This window comes from Carcharhinus amblyrhynchos, chromosome 26 (genome assembly GCF_965287045.1).
Source record: "Carcharhinus amblyrhynchos chromosome 26, sCarAmb.v2.hapA, whole genome shotgun sequence".
Lineage (NCBI taxonomy): Eukaryota > Metazoa > Chordata > Chondrichthyes > Carcharhiniformes > Carcharhinidae > Carcharhinus > Carcharhinus amblyrhynchos.
Window position 1 is genome coordinate 33,187,524 of NC_137349.1, and position 14,853 is coordinate 33,202,376.

Consider the following 14,853-nt stretch of genomic DNA (forward strand, 5'->3'; position numbering starts at 1 on the left):
ACGAGTATAGTTACTGATAAGTTGGGTGTACATTAGATGGCGCAAGTTATCTTGGTGGGCCAGATGGCCTATTTTGGGTTGTAACATTTGCTAATTCTGCAACTTTCTGAGTCACCTTGCTCCACCTTACCTTTCTCAATGGGCGGCACAGTAGATAGCACTGCTGCCTCACAGCACCAGGGACCTGGGTTCGATTCCTGGCTTGGGTCACTGTCCATGCGGAGTCTGCATATATTTTCTCCGGGTGCTCCAATTTCTTCCCACAATCCCAAAAACATGCTGTTTAGGTGCATTGTCCGTGCTAAGTTCTCCCTCAGTGTACCTGTACAGGCACCGGAGTGTGGCGACTAGGGGATTTTCACAGTAACTTCACTGCAGTGTTAATGTGAGCCTACTTGTGAGCCTAAACTCAAAGCAATGAACAGGATGAGAACAGTGTTGGTTATGTCACAGTACTGCCAATCCTTAATTGTTTGGAGTTTATTTATCAGAGACACAAGTAGGCTTCTGTTAACATTGCAATGAAGTTGCCATCAGATTCTTTTTAAGCTGTAGTCCTTATAGCTATGGTGCTGTGATGATGATTTTCAAGGTGATCTCCAGCATTTTGACCCAGCAATGATGATGACATGGTTCCGTCAGGGCCATCCAGCTCCTGACCTCATTACAGCCTTGATCCAAATATGGAAAAAGAGCTGACTGCCAGAGGTGAGGTGCGAGTGACTGCCTTTGACGTCAGGGCAGCATTTGACTGATTTTGACATCAAGGAGCTCAAACAAAACTGGAGTCACTGGGAATCAAACTCAGAGCAAACTGTCTGCTGGTTGGAGACATACCTAGCTCAAAGGAAGGTGGCTATGGTTGTTGGATGTCAATCATCTCAGTCCCAGGACTGGAGTTCCTCATGTTAGGACAAGATTAAGGCTTTGACTGACAAATGGCAAGTAATATTCATGCCGTACAATTGCAGGTCAATGGCCATCACCAACAAGAAATAATCTCTCCTTGACATTCAATGATGTCATCATCACTTCAACACCACTCTCAACATCCTGGAGGTTACCATTGATCTGGGATTGGCCATTCACATACTGTGGCGACAAGAGCATGTCAGAGGCTGGGAATTCTGCAGAGAGTAACTGGCCACCTGACTCCCCAAACTCTGTCCACCATTTACAAAACACAACTCAGGAGTGTGATGGAATACTCTCCACTTGCCTGGATGAGTGCAGCTCCAACAACACTCAAGAAACTCAACAAATTCCAGGACTGCTTGACTGACCCCCCTATTCACAACCTTCAATATTCACTCCCTCCACCATCGGGATACCAAAGGCAACAGTGTGTACCACCCTCAGAATCTTTGAGAACAGCTTCCAAAATCACAATCTCTACTACCTGGAAGGACAAGGGCAGCAGATGCATGGAAATGTCATCACCAGTGAGCTTTCCTTTCAGCAAGGTTCAAGGAGGCAGCTCAGTACCACCTTCACACAGAGGGTTGTGGGGGTATGGAATGCTCTGCCAAGCAAGGTGGTGGAGGCAGGCACGCTGGAGTTGTTTAAGAGATAATTAGATAGGCACACGAGCAGGATGGAGATGGAGGGATATAGGAGACTGTTTTAAATAAGGATCAGCAGCCTTGGGACATCCCTGGGAATCAATTGATTCCTATGGACATTCCAACATATTTTCTGGCTCACTTGTTTTACTTTTGAGCTTCTGGAGATTCCCTTGAATGTTTGCTTAAGATGTGAATGTTATTGATGTTTTTCTCTTCTAATCCACAGGTGCTTCGGTCCGCCTTGTTGTCCAACAAGGGGCATACACGCGGTGGGTCGTGCGAGGGCTGCTCTTGGATGTTTCGAGAGTAGCCTAGTGCTTCGCGTCATTAGCGTACGCTTAAACTGGACCAGATGCTGGCCAACACGGCAGCTCAGTGACCATCACTGTTTGCTGTGCAGATACATGGATCTGGGCCAGTGTCTGTGGGAGTTTACGCACTCTCCTCATGCTTGCGTGGGTTTTCTTCGGGTGCTCCGGTTTCCTCCCACACCCCAAAGATGTGTTCTTAGGCTGATTGGTGTAACTAATTGTCCCTAAATTAGTCTCCCCTCAATCTGGTTTCCAATGTGGAGTGCCATAAGCATAGACAAGGGTCATGAGTGGAAAGGGGACTCACTATGTTTGAAATGGCGGCGTGGGCTCGTTGGGCCGAAGGGCCTGTTTCCCATGCTGTGTTGTTCTTTGTTCTCCAGTGAGGTGACTTTAATCCTCACTGGGCAATGCTGCATTTAAGATGCAGTGGAATTTAGCTGTCTCTGTAAATGTCCAGAGTTCCTGAAACACTGACAACAACAACTTTGCAGAGGGGGGAGGAACGGCTACAACAATGACTTTAACAACGATAACGGCAATTGTGACTTCAAAATGCCGGTTCTGGCTGAGAGTTATGCATGCTGGGATTTTTGGTCAACTTATAAGTCAAACCATATGCAGTTTGTAAAGTTACTCTGGTCTGAAACTTCCTGTGTTGACTAAATGGTAAAACTTGTTTACTTCCGAGCAGACATAGGGGCTTCAAATTTTATTGCTGCTATGTGTGGGATATGCAGTCTGAACTGAGTGAAATAGCACTGTTTGCAGGTAACTTCACTGGTTGTTTGAGAAATGTGATTTGTTTCTAGTTACGCTGGATGGCAGAGTCTTCCGGAAGCAAGTGAAGGATTTGTAGATAAAAGACATGCGCAGTCCTTTGTTTGCTAATGACAACTCTGTAGAGATTAACCTTTTTAAGAAGTATGCCCTGAAGGAATTTTCCTCAGAGAAGACGACGAAAATAGATTCTACATCAGAAAGGATTTGGCCAATTCTTCTCTAAACCTGGCGGTGTCGATTTTCAGTTAAATAGTAAAGTCAATGTTCAGTTAAAGATTGAAATTCGGTAAAGTTGATGTTCAGTTACATAAGAACATAAGAAATAGGAGCAGGAGTAGGCCATCCAGCCCTTGGAGCCTGCCCCGCCATTCAATAAGATCATGGCTGATCTGAAGTGGATCAGTTCCACTTTCTCGCTCTCTCCCCATAACCCTTAATTCCCTTGTCTGTCAAAAACCTATCTACCCGTGTCATAAACATATTTAGCAAGGTAGCCTCCACCACTTCAACGGGCAGAGAATTCCAGAGATTCACCACACTTTGAGTGAAGAAGTTCCTCCTCAACTCCGTTCTAAACTGCTCCCCCCCCTTATCTTGAGGCTGTGCCCTCTAGTCCTGCTATCCTTTCTAAGCGGGAAGAATCTCTCTACCTCTACCCTATCCATCTCCTTCATTATCTTATACGTCTCTATAAGATCCTCCCTCATCCTTCTAAACTCCGAGCACAAACCCAGTCTATTTAGTCTCTCTTCATAGTCCCACCCCCTCATCTCCGGTATCAGCCTAGTGAATCTCCTCTGCACTCCCTCCAAGGCCAAAATATCCTTGCGCAAGTGCGGCAACCAAAACTGCACACAGTACTCCAGCTGCGGCCTCACCAGTACCCTGTACAGTTGCAACAAGACCTCCCTGTTTTTATATTCTATCCCCCTCGCTATAAAGGCCAGCATATCATTCGTCTTCTTGATCACCTGCTGCACCTGCAGACTGGGTTTTTGCGACTCATGACAAGGACCCCCAGGTCCCTCTGCACCGTAGCATGCTGCAGCTTTTCTCCCTTTAAATAGTAATCCCTCCTACTATTATTGCTGCCAAAGTGGATAGCCTCACACTTGCTAACATTATACTCCATCTGCCAGGTCCTCACCCACCTGCTCAGCCTAACCAGATCCCTCTGCAGACTTTCCACACCCTCTGCTCAATTTGCTTTTCCACTCATCTTCGTGTCATCAGCAAATTTCGTCACCCTACACTCAGCCCCCTCCTCCAGATCATCTATATAAATGGTAAATAGCTGAGGCCCCAGCACCGATCCCTGCGGCGCTCCACTAATCACCAACTGCCAACCGGAATAGCACCCACTGATACCAACTCTCTGCCTCCTATTAGACAACCAATCCTCTGTCCACGCTAACACCTTACCCCCAACTCTGTGCACCCTAACCTTCTGAAGCAACCTTTTGTGAGGCACCTTATCAAACGCCTTTTGAAAATCTAGAAACACCACATCCACCGGTTCCCTTCTGTCTACTGCACTAGTCACATCCACATTCGTCAAACACGACTTCCCCTTAACGAATCCATGCTGCGTCTGCTCTATCAAACCATTAAGAGTTAAGAGTTAAAGTTCAGTAAAAGAGTTGATGAGTTCCAACTGTTTAAATTTGAGAGTTGGTACCAGAAGTGTTAAATAAATAAAAAAAATTGTTGAATGAATTGGATGTCAGAAGTTGCAGCGTGACATAGATAGGATGCAAGACTGGGTGGAGAAGTGGCAGATGGACTTCAACGCGGATAAATGTGTCGTGGTCCATTTTGGCAGGACCAATGGGATGAAGGAGTACAACATCAAGGGTAGGAGTCTTAGCAGTGTTGAGGAGCAGAAGGACCTTGGGGTCTGGGTCCATAGAACTCTTAAATCGGCCTCGCAGGTGGAGGATGTGGTCAAGAAGGTGTATGGTGTACTGGCCTTCATTAATCGAGGGATTGAGTTTAGGAGTCAGGAGGTAATGCTGCAACTTTATAAGACCCTTGTCAGACCCCACTTGGAGTACTGTGCGCAGTTCTGGTCGCCTCACTACAGGGAGGATGTGGAAGCTTTTGAGAGGGTGCAGAGGAGATTTACAAGGATGTTGCCTGGATTGGGAGGCATGCCTTATGAAGATAGGTTGAGGGAGCTAGGTCTCTTCTCCCTGGAGAGACGAAGGTTGAGAGGCGACCTGATAGAGGTTTATAAAATGTTGAGAGGAATAGATAGGGTGGATTCTCGGAGGCTATTTCCCAGGGCTGAAATGGTCGCTATGAGAGGACACAGGTTTAAGGCGCTGGGGAGCAGGAGGAGATGTTAGGGGTAAGTTTTTCACTCAGAGGGTGGTGAGTGAGTGGAATCGGCTGCCGTCGGCAGTGGTAGAGGCGAACTCACTGGGGTCTTTTAAAAGACTTCTGGATGAGTACATGGGATTTAATAGGATTGGGAGTTACAGATAGTTCTATGGCCTGGTAGGTATGGATATGATCAGCGCAACTTATGGGCCGAAGGGTCTATTTGTGCTGTAGTGTTCTATGTTCTATGAATTAACGAGTTGACTACTGTTCTTGCTTGTGTCATTAACGTGGGATGCTTGGAAGGTGTTTAAATTAAAAGCTGAATAACAACTTGTAACAAACGTTAATTTATTCACTAGATCAGCAACTACTCGCTTTTCCTTCCCTATCACCGCCTCCCCCCCACCCCCACCCTTTGTCCTGCGGTATCCCATGATGGAATACTCCCCACTTGCCTTGTTGCATCTCCAGCAACACTCAAGTAGCTTGACACCATCCAGGACATAGCAGCCAGTTTTACTGGCACGACATCTACAAATATTTAATCTCTTCACCACCGATGCTGCGTAGCAGCAGTGTGTACTGTCTACAAGATACAATGCAGCAATTCACCAAAGATCCTTAGACAGCACCTTCCAAACCCATGACCATTTCCAGCTAGAAGGACAAGGGCAACAGATACATGGGAATACCACCACCTACAACTTCTCCTCCAAGCCACTCACCACCATGATTTGGAAATATATCGCCGTTCCTTTGCAGTCACTGGGTCAAAATCCTGGAATTCCCTCCCAAACAGCAGTGTGGGTCAACCCACAGCACGTGGGCTGCAGCGATTCAAGAAGGCAGCTCACCACTACCTTCTCAAGGGTAACTAGGGATGGGCAATAAATGCTGGCCAGCCCATGTCCCACAAATGAATAAAAAACAATCTGTTGGTGCCGCTTCCAAAACCTGTAGGAGGTGACAGTGCTTGCATACATAATGGGCACCATCTAAGGCTGACTGTAGCTACATGCAGCCTGGAACCTGACCATGTGACCGGGTGTTAGCGGGCTGACTGAGTGGGCATCTGGAACTTGTGCATGTTGCTTCTCAGTTGGCATTGAATAAGGGCATCATTCACCATGACTTCAGGTTTTGGCGACAGCAGAGCCTTAGGAGCAGGAATCGTGGACCAGTTGTGTCTGGAAAAGAGTCATTGTGCTGATGAGGGCAGGCCCACTGTGAGAGATTTCACAGGCTAAGGAACGCAGCATTAGTGATCTGTGTGATTCCGTGCACATTTCTCTGGAAGATGCTTAACTGAGTGAACCACCTGTTCCATCAGGCCATTGGATTGTGGGCATGGGGGCTGCTCCTGATGTACTCAAAGTCCCATTTCTACTGCAAGTTTTGAAATTCAGTGACAAATAGGTGCGTGCTGTCTGCCACGAACTATTGCAGGATGCTGAGTGTGACAAACTGTCTCTTGAGCTTGATGATGACTGAGTTACTCGTTATGTTTGGCATGTATTCGAGTTCAAACTAATTGGAATAAGAATCAACCAAGACTAGATGCTGTTTAACATTCCATTAGAAGATGGACAGACCCCAGCCTCTCCGATCTGTGTAATTCAAGTTCCTCAGTCCCCGTTGTCAAAATGAGTTACCCACATCCTCAACCTGGCCAACTTCCACCAGTCGGATATCTGACTCCTCATCCCCTGCACCACTTGTTAGATCCCCAACTCTGAACAAAATCACACAAAACTGCACAGGGGTGGCACGTTGGCACAGTGGTTAGCACTGCTGCCTCACAGTGCCAGGCACCTGCATTCGATTCCCAGCTTGGGACCGTGCCTGTGCAGAGTTTGCACGTTGTCTGCGTGGGTTTCCTCCAGGTGCTCCGGTTTCCTCCCACAATCTGAAAGATGTGCTGTTTAGGTGCATTGGCCATGCTAAATTCTCCCTCAGTGTACCCGAACAGGCAGTGGAGTGTGGAAAGAAACTGGAGCACCCGGGGGAAACCCGCACAGAACGTGCAAACTCCACACAACCACCCAAGGCTGAAATCAAACCCAGGTCCCTGGTGCTGCGAGGCAGCTGTGCCAACCATTGTGCCACCATACTGCCCAACATCAGTTAACACTGAGCCCTGCACATTCTAAAATTTGTAGAATTCAAATCCTGCCACCTCCGCTCCCCATAAAATGAGCTAGATCCACCCCACACTTCTCTTCACTGCATGTCCCACCTCATGCTCTCTGTCCACCTTCCTCTCTCCCCCTAAGAATCACGCCCCTCATTTTTTTCATGATGGCAATTTTCTCTTGTCCTGGACTGGACATCTCCTCCTAAACCTCTCTGCCTTCATTTTCCTCTTCCCACTTTCAACATTTCTTTCTTCAACCGCACATACAGTCACCCCTCATCTGTCCACTCTGGGACAATTAGGCGAACATTTTCACTGGTGCATCTGGAATGTGTTTTTTTTTTAATAAGGTTATCATTCCAAGGTTTCTCTTTCAAAGGGAAACAAGCCCAACTCCATTACCTTATGTCATGGTCAGATTAGCAAGGATGGATGTCTTTCACTCATTGAAATCCCAAGAATCCCAAGATTCTTCCACTGAAATTCCATGAAGTTACCTGTTTTTAATGATACAGTATTTAGCATCAACCTTGTTATTATAACTTACCACTGCCATGGCATGGTTAAGCTGTTCTTTGCATTCAGGCTCATCAAAGATACCTGCTAAAAGATCAAGTAAGAAGTCTCACAACATCAGGTTAAAGTCCAACAGGTTTATTTGGTATCATGAGCTTTTGGAGCGCTGCTCCTTCATCAGGTGATGCTGATCACAACGAGATCACAGTGTGACCACAACATTTCAACCCCAAATTTAAGAGTGAATCACACTTTCACTCAAATCCTTCCATTTTCAGTCATGTGTAATTTGCGATTGTTCAGAATTTAAATTTCCATTAGAAAAGAATTACTTATTAATGGTATTTCATCTCATTCAAAGAAAAAAATTACAGCACAGGAACAGGCCCTCCAAGCCTGTGCCGATCACTAAACTAAAAAAAAAACTGCCCTTACTCGGTCCTTATCCCTTTGTTCCCTCCCTATTCACGTACCCATCTAGATGCTTCTTAAATGTTGCTAATGTGCCTCTGTTTCCATCACCTCCTCTGGCAGTGGGTTCTAGGTACCCACCATTCTCTGCTGAATATGCCTGGTGGGACAGTGTTGAGGGGGTTTTACACCCAAACTTGTAAAGGCATTGATTTGTTTAAAGTTTATTTATTAGTATCACAAGTGGGCTTACATTAACACTGCAGTGAAGTTACTGTGAAAATCCTCTAGTCGCCACACTCTGGTACCTGTTCGGGCACACTGACAGAGACTTTAGCACCTCACCAGCACGGCTTTTGGGCTGTGGGAGGAAACCGGAGCACCCGGAGGAAACCCATGTAGGCACGGGAAGAACATGCAGACTCCACACAGACAGTGACACAAGTTGGGAATCGAACACAATCCCCCGCGCTGTGAGGCAGCAGTGTTAACCATTGCGCTGCCCCGCGGCAGATTTGTGTGCAAAGAGTGTGGATGCCACTATTTAAATTTAGACAAAATGATTTGTTTGGTTTGAGTGGAGTCTGTTAAATGATGCCCAGTGCAACAGATTGCAAGATGCAATCTTACGTGCAGTTTGAAGAGACAGACAGTAATTAACTTACCACCGCTGTACTTCATGAACTTTTACCTGTAGACATAGACAACAACTGATCCAACGTTTTGCAACTGCCTTCATTATTTCTGATTCAGTTGCATTCTTAAGTACAACATAACGTGAGGGAGGGAGGGAACCAACACAATCAGCTGGAGTGAATGAGCATTTGTCCTTCTGAGGTTGGGGAAGAAAAATGAATTGAACATAAGAACATAAGAAATAGGAGCAGGAGTAGGCCATCTAGCCCTTCGAGCCTGCCCCGCCATTCAATAAGATCATGGCTGATCTGTCGTGGCTCAGTTCCACTTTCCTGCCCTCTCCCCATAACCCCTAATCCCCTCGCTTATCAGGGCCAATGCAGTTAAATTGCAGAAAGTCAACAGATCTTTAAAGGGCAAATCACGTTTAATTAGCTTGCTGCAGTGTTTTGGTGAGGTAACGGGCTAGGTTGACGAGTGTTAGTTGTTGATGTCCATGGAGTTCCAGAAGACATTTGATAAAGTCCTGCACAACAGACTTACGGGCAATATTATATCTCATGGAATAAAAGGGATGGTTGCCACTGGATACAAAATTGACTGAGTTGACAGGAAACAGAGATTGGTGATTCATGGATATTTTTCAGACTGGAGGAGTTCCCTACAGGTTGCTGTCAGGGCACTTGCTTTTCCTGATATATATTCACAGCTTAGACTTTGGTACACAGGATATAACTAAGTTCACACATTGCCTCTTCATTGTCTCAAATTGAACCAAACTGTTTTCAATCTTGCATCTTCTGAATGACCTTATGTTAAACTTCCAACCCTCTTAGTTACTCCTTTGAAAAGACCATCTCTTTACACCTCTGTAACAAGATCCCTTTTTGTCCATCAGTTTCTGAAATCCTTGTCCATGTTTTTCATACCTTTGGATTTGACTATCCCAATGCTTTCCTGTCATCTCTCCTACTTTTTACCCTCCATAAACTTAAACTCAATCAAAATTCTGGTTCACCCATAATCTTCATTGCATCAGGACCCTCCCCTCACTGATCTACATTGGCTGATAATGTTTCAAATTGAAAATGATCAGATTAGTGTTCAAATTCCTCTGTGCCAACTCTCTGTAACCTGTCCCAGCCTTACAATCTTACCCGATAATTGCGGATCTCTGCACACCTTTTTACATGCCCAGCTCTGTTTGTCTAGCTGTTGATAGCTATGCTTTCAGCATTGGAAATTCCCTTCCTAAACTCCTCTGTCTCTCCAGCTCCCATTTCTTTTCTAAGGTACACCATAAAGATACTATTTTATTTTACAAGCATCTTTAAAACCTATCTATTTGACCAAGCATCTTCTCACCAAACTAATATCCCCTACCTTAACTCAGTGTTAGCTTTTATCTGTTTTATGCTCCTGTGAAGCACCTTGAGATGGTTTCCCAAGTTAAAAACACTATATAAATGCAAGTTGTTGTGTGGGACCATATAACCATGGACAGAACAAAGCTATGCAGCTTAGGTGGATTGGCCATGCTATAAATGCCGCTTAGTGCCTCTAGAAGTGTGGGTTAGGTGGATTAGCCATGGTAAATGTGCGAGGTCACGGAAATAGGATGGGGGTGGGGATGCTGGGTAAGATGGTCTGTTGGAGACTCGGTGCAGACTCAATGGGCTGAATGGTGTCCTTCTGCACTGTAGGGATTCTATGAATTTTATGGTTCTAACCTCTCTGCCTGAAACAAATAATTCTAATTCCCCTTTGAGGATAGGGTAATATCAGCCACATATTGCAAACTATGATACTTACTTCAGACCATAAGATATAGGAGCAGAATTAGGCCGTTTGGCCCATTGAGTCTGCTCTGCCATTCAATCAGGGCTGGTAAGTTTCCCAACCCCATTCTCCTGCCCTTTCCCCTAAACTCACCAGACAAGAACCTATCTATCCCTATCTTAAAAACACTCCTCCACAGCCTTTTGTGGCAATGTATTTTATTGATTCTCCACCCTCTGGCTGAAGAAATTCCTCCTTATCTCAGTTTTAAAAGATCGTCCTTTACCCTGAGGCTGCACCCTCACATCCTAGTCTCTCCTACTAATTGAAACATCTTCCCCATGTCCACTCTACCCAGGCCTTTCAGTATCCTCTTAGGTTCAATGGGGACCTCCCCCCCCCCCCATATCTTTCTAAACTCCATCAACTACAGACCCAGAGTCCTCAAATGCCCCTCACCACCTATCTTTGATTTGTTTGGCACGAATACTGAGACTAGTTGAAAAAGCTCTGCATCTCCAAGGGCACTCATTGGTTCTGGGGTGTCCGTAATTCTCCATCTGCAGAGTTAAACCCTCTCCCATCCATCTCCACAAAATCCCACCATCACTTTTGATGGGCTTAACATCATGATGAAAAATGTCTTCCTGTTTATTCATGTTTAAGCCACATTAAGCTAATTTTCCTGAACTGCACAGTAAGCTTTACTATGTGCTTACAAAATCACTAACCCTTGACACTATGATAGGATTGATACCATGGATTAATCTACCTCAGGCAACCATAACTAAACTGAAATATACTTCTAATTCCACTGTTTATCTATTAAATAAGGATCAATGAGTCCCAGGCAGGATGGCAATAACCCACGATGTGTGTCGGGGGCTTGTGGGGGCCAGCGATGTCTCTGTGGGGTGTTGTGGAGAACACAGTAAGAAGTCTGACAACACCAGGTTTAAGTCCAACTGATTTATTTGATAGTAAAGTCACAAGCTTTCGGGGTTTGCCCCTTCGTCGGGTGAATGGAGAGTTCTGGCCTCAGACAGAGCATATAACAGCACAGCCAGTTTACAGATTACTGATTAGAATGCGAGTCTTTACAACTATACAGCATGGCCCAAACTATATAATCTGCCCCAAAGATTGCAGTGCTGCTCCTGCCTCTTGATGTCTGTTCTAGGCAGAGGAATGTTAGTGAAATGCTTGAAGTGTTACACTATCTCAACTCTGCACACAAAACCCTGTGTTACAGCTATCACTCTATAACAGAGAGGTCACATACTGCAGAGGCTGCCTTACCATCCATGTCAATTAAATTTAAGCTTATTAGTGTCACAAGTAGGTTTACATTAACACAGCAATTAAGTTACTGTGAAAATCCCGTTGTCACAGAAATAAACACAAAATACTGCGGATGCTGGAATCTGAAACAAAAATAGAAAAATGCTGGAAAATCTCAGCAGGTCTGACAGTATCTGTGGAGAGAGAATATAACCAATGTTTCGAGTCTAGATGACCCTTTGTCCGAGCTCTGAACAAAGACTTAGGCCCTTCTATATGTGTGATTTCCAGGAGAATTGCTACACACTCTGCTCCATCCACGATGGATTTGTGCTTGTCTTTGCACAATCAAATGCATGAATGGACAGAAAGCAGCCATGTTCACTGTCCAGTCGCAAAGTATCTGCGCAGCCTGTAGTTTGCTTCCATCACAGTCACTCCATCCCAGACACCACAATCCTTGAGTGGCCTTTGACCATTCCTAATATTCTCCATGAGATTCACAGAATCCCTACAGTGCAGAAGGAGGCCATTCAACTCACCGTGTCTGTACCAACTGGCTGGCCAAGTATCTTACCCTCATCTCTCCTGCCTTATCCTGGAAGCCCCACATATTTGCCACGGCTAATCCATTAAACTTACACATCTTGAGACACTAAGGGGCAATTCTTCTTTTAAACCATGGCTAATCCATCTAACCCGCACACCTATGGAGGAAACCGAGCACTCAGAGGAAAGCCACACAGACATGGGGAGAACATGCAAATTCCACCCAAGCCGGGAATCGAACCCGGGTCCCTGGTGCTGTGAAGCAGCAGTGGTAAGCACTATGCCACTGTGCTGCCCTAATCATGGGCTGCACATCACACTGAGGATGACTTACACAGGACTGCCATGCCTTTTCCTTCATGGAACCATCATAGGCACACCCCTCTAAATGGTCGTACAGATCCACAGAACTATCTGACTTTCTGCCTCTTGCCTGAACTGTCTATGCTTTTTGGCCCTTATTAACCACCAATGCCACCTCCACCTCCCCGTCCCAAGTGATGTGTTCCTGAACTCTCTCCCAGCCATTCCCCCTCTCCTAGTCATATCTATGGACCTTGGTCGAGTGTTTGAAAAGCAGCAGCACTCAAACAGCTATAACTACATTATTACAACTGGTAAGTCTAGTGTAGATTTTATTCTTTCTAACCTTAATTCTCTCTAATCTCCCTATTTAGTGGAGGCATTTTTAACAGTAACCCAATCCAATTGCTAAAATTCAGTTTTAATTTGAAAGCAGGTCCACACTGTGGTTATAATGTTACCATGTGCACTCATCATCAAATCCTTCCATCACCACCTCCCTTCCCACCAACCATCCCACTCAAGCTTTCCCTTGTATTCTTCCATGCTGGCAGAGGCTTAGGCTTTCTTTCCAGCAGCAGGAAGCTCTCCCGCTCTTACCACCCGTCGCTGTCCTGTGTTGGAAGGTTGTTGATAATCAGCCCGTTTGCCTATGTAACAAAAACACCTTCCTTGTTCGCTGAACCCCGAGCTGGGACCTTGGCGTCTGGCTTTCAGGTAGTGACACCACCTATTGCACCCTCAGGAGTGTCCGGTACTGCAAAACGGGATTGAATCGATGGTACAAAGGCCCTATCTCTGTGCTTTAGCATTAAATTCAGTTGTTCAGCCTGAAGTTGATCAAAAGCAGCGGTTGACACTGCTGCCTCTCAGTGCCAGGAACCCGGGTTCAATCCCTGGCTTGGGTCACTGTCTGTGTGGAGTTTGCATGTTCTCCCTGTATCTGCGTGGGTTTCCTCCAGGTGCTGAGGTTTCCTCCCACAGTCCAAAAGACCATAAGGCATCAGAGCAGAAATAGGCCGCTCGGCCCATCGATCCTGTTCTGTCATTCAATCATGGCTGATATTTTATAAGACACGCTGGTCAGGTGCATTGGCCATGCTAAAATTCTCCCTCAGTGTACCTGAACAGGCACCAGAGTGTGGTGACTAGGGGATTTTCACAGTAACTTCATTTCAATGTTAACGTAAGCCTACTTGTGACACTAATTAAATAAATTTTTCAGCAACTCGGGAATGGATAAAACAAACTCTAAAGGCTTGCAATGCATTGGGTGGAAAGGAAGTTTGGTTGGGTGTTTGAAAAGCAACAGCACTCAAACAGCTATGACTGTACATTATTACAACTGGTAAGTCTAGTGGAGATTTTGTTCTTTCTAATCTCCCTATTTAGCAGAGGCAATTTTTAACAGTAATGGCATCCAATTGATAAAGTTCAGTGTTAATTTGAAAGCAGGTTCACATTGTGGTTATATCTGCTAATAAGGTGCCCAAACATTAAATATCATCTACTTTGGAAGACACTTTACCAGCCTGTTATGTTGCATTGCTGGACACTTGTCAGCAACATAAGATTGGCTCAGATTTGCCTTCCGATCCTAATGATCCCCAATCCTACTGAAGGAAAGAACAGGTACAGAAGCTGTGAGATTTTCAGCTTGTTCCTGGAGACGCCTTCGCACTTTCCTGCTGATGTTTGTTTGGAACGAGTGCAACTAATTTCACTAAACTGTGACCTGGCAGATAGCATCCCGCAACCCACCTGCTGTTCGTGACTGACAGCTGGCAGCTTTAAATCCTGCCACTGCTCAGCCAGTCACGTCTGCAAGGATGATGAAGTTTCAGGGTGACCAACTAACAGAGGAGATTTTAAGGTGTCTTGGCATCAGAGGGAAATATCTAGGGTGGGGGGCATTGAGTGCAGTGGGGAGGTGCGGAGCTGGGGTGAGGGGGTGGAGGGGCGCTTGAGCTGTCAGAGTGGATGAGGAATTGGGAGCTGTCTTCCATAGCTGTGTGTGAGAGCAGAGAGTTATACAAAGATTAAAACATAGAAACTAGAAGGAGGAGTGGACCATTTGGCCCTTTGAGCCTGCCCTGCCATTCTCTGTGATCATCATGATAAGAATCCCACCCAGGCCCTATCCCCTGTAAGCCCCCGTGTTTACCCTGCTAATCCCCTTGGCACTATCAACCGAAGGAAACCCATGCAGACATGGGGAGAACGTGCAAACTCTACACAGACAGTGACCCAAACTGGGAAT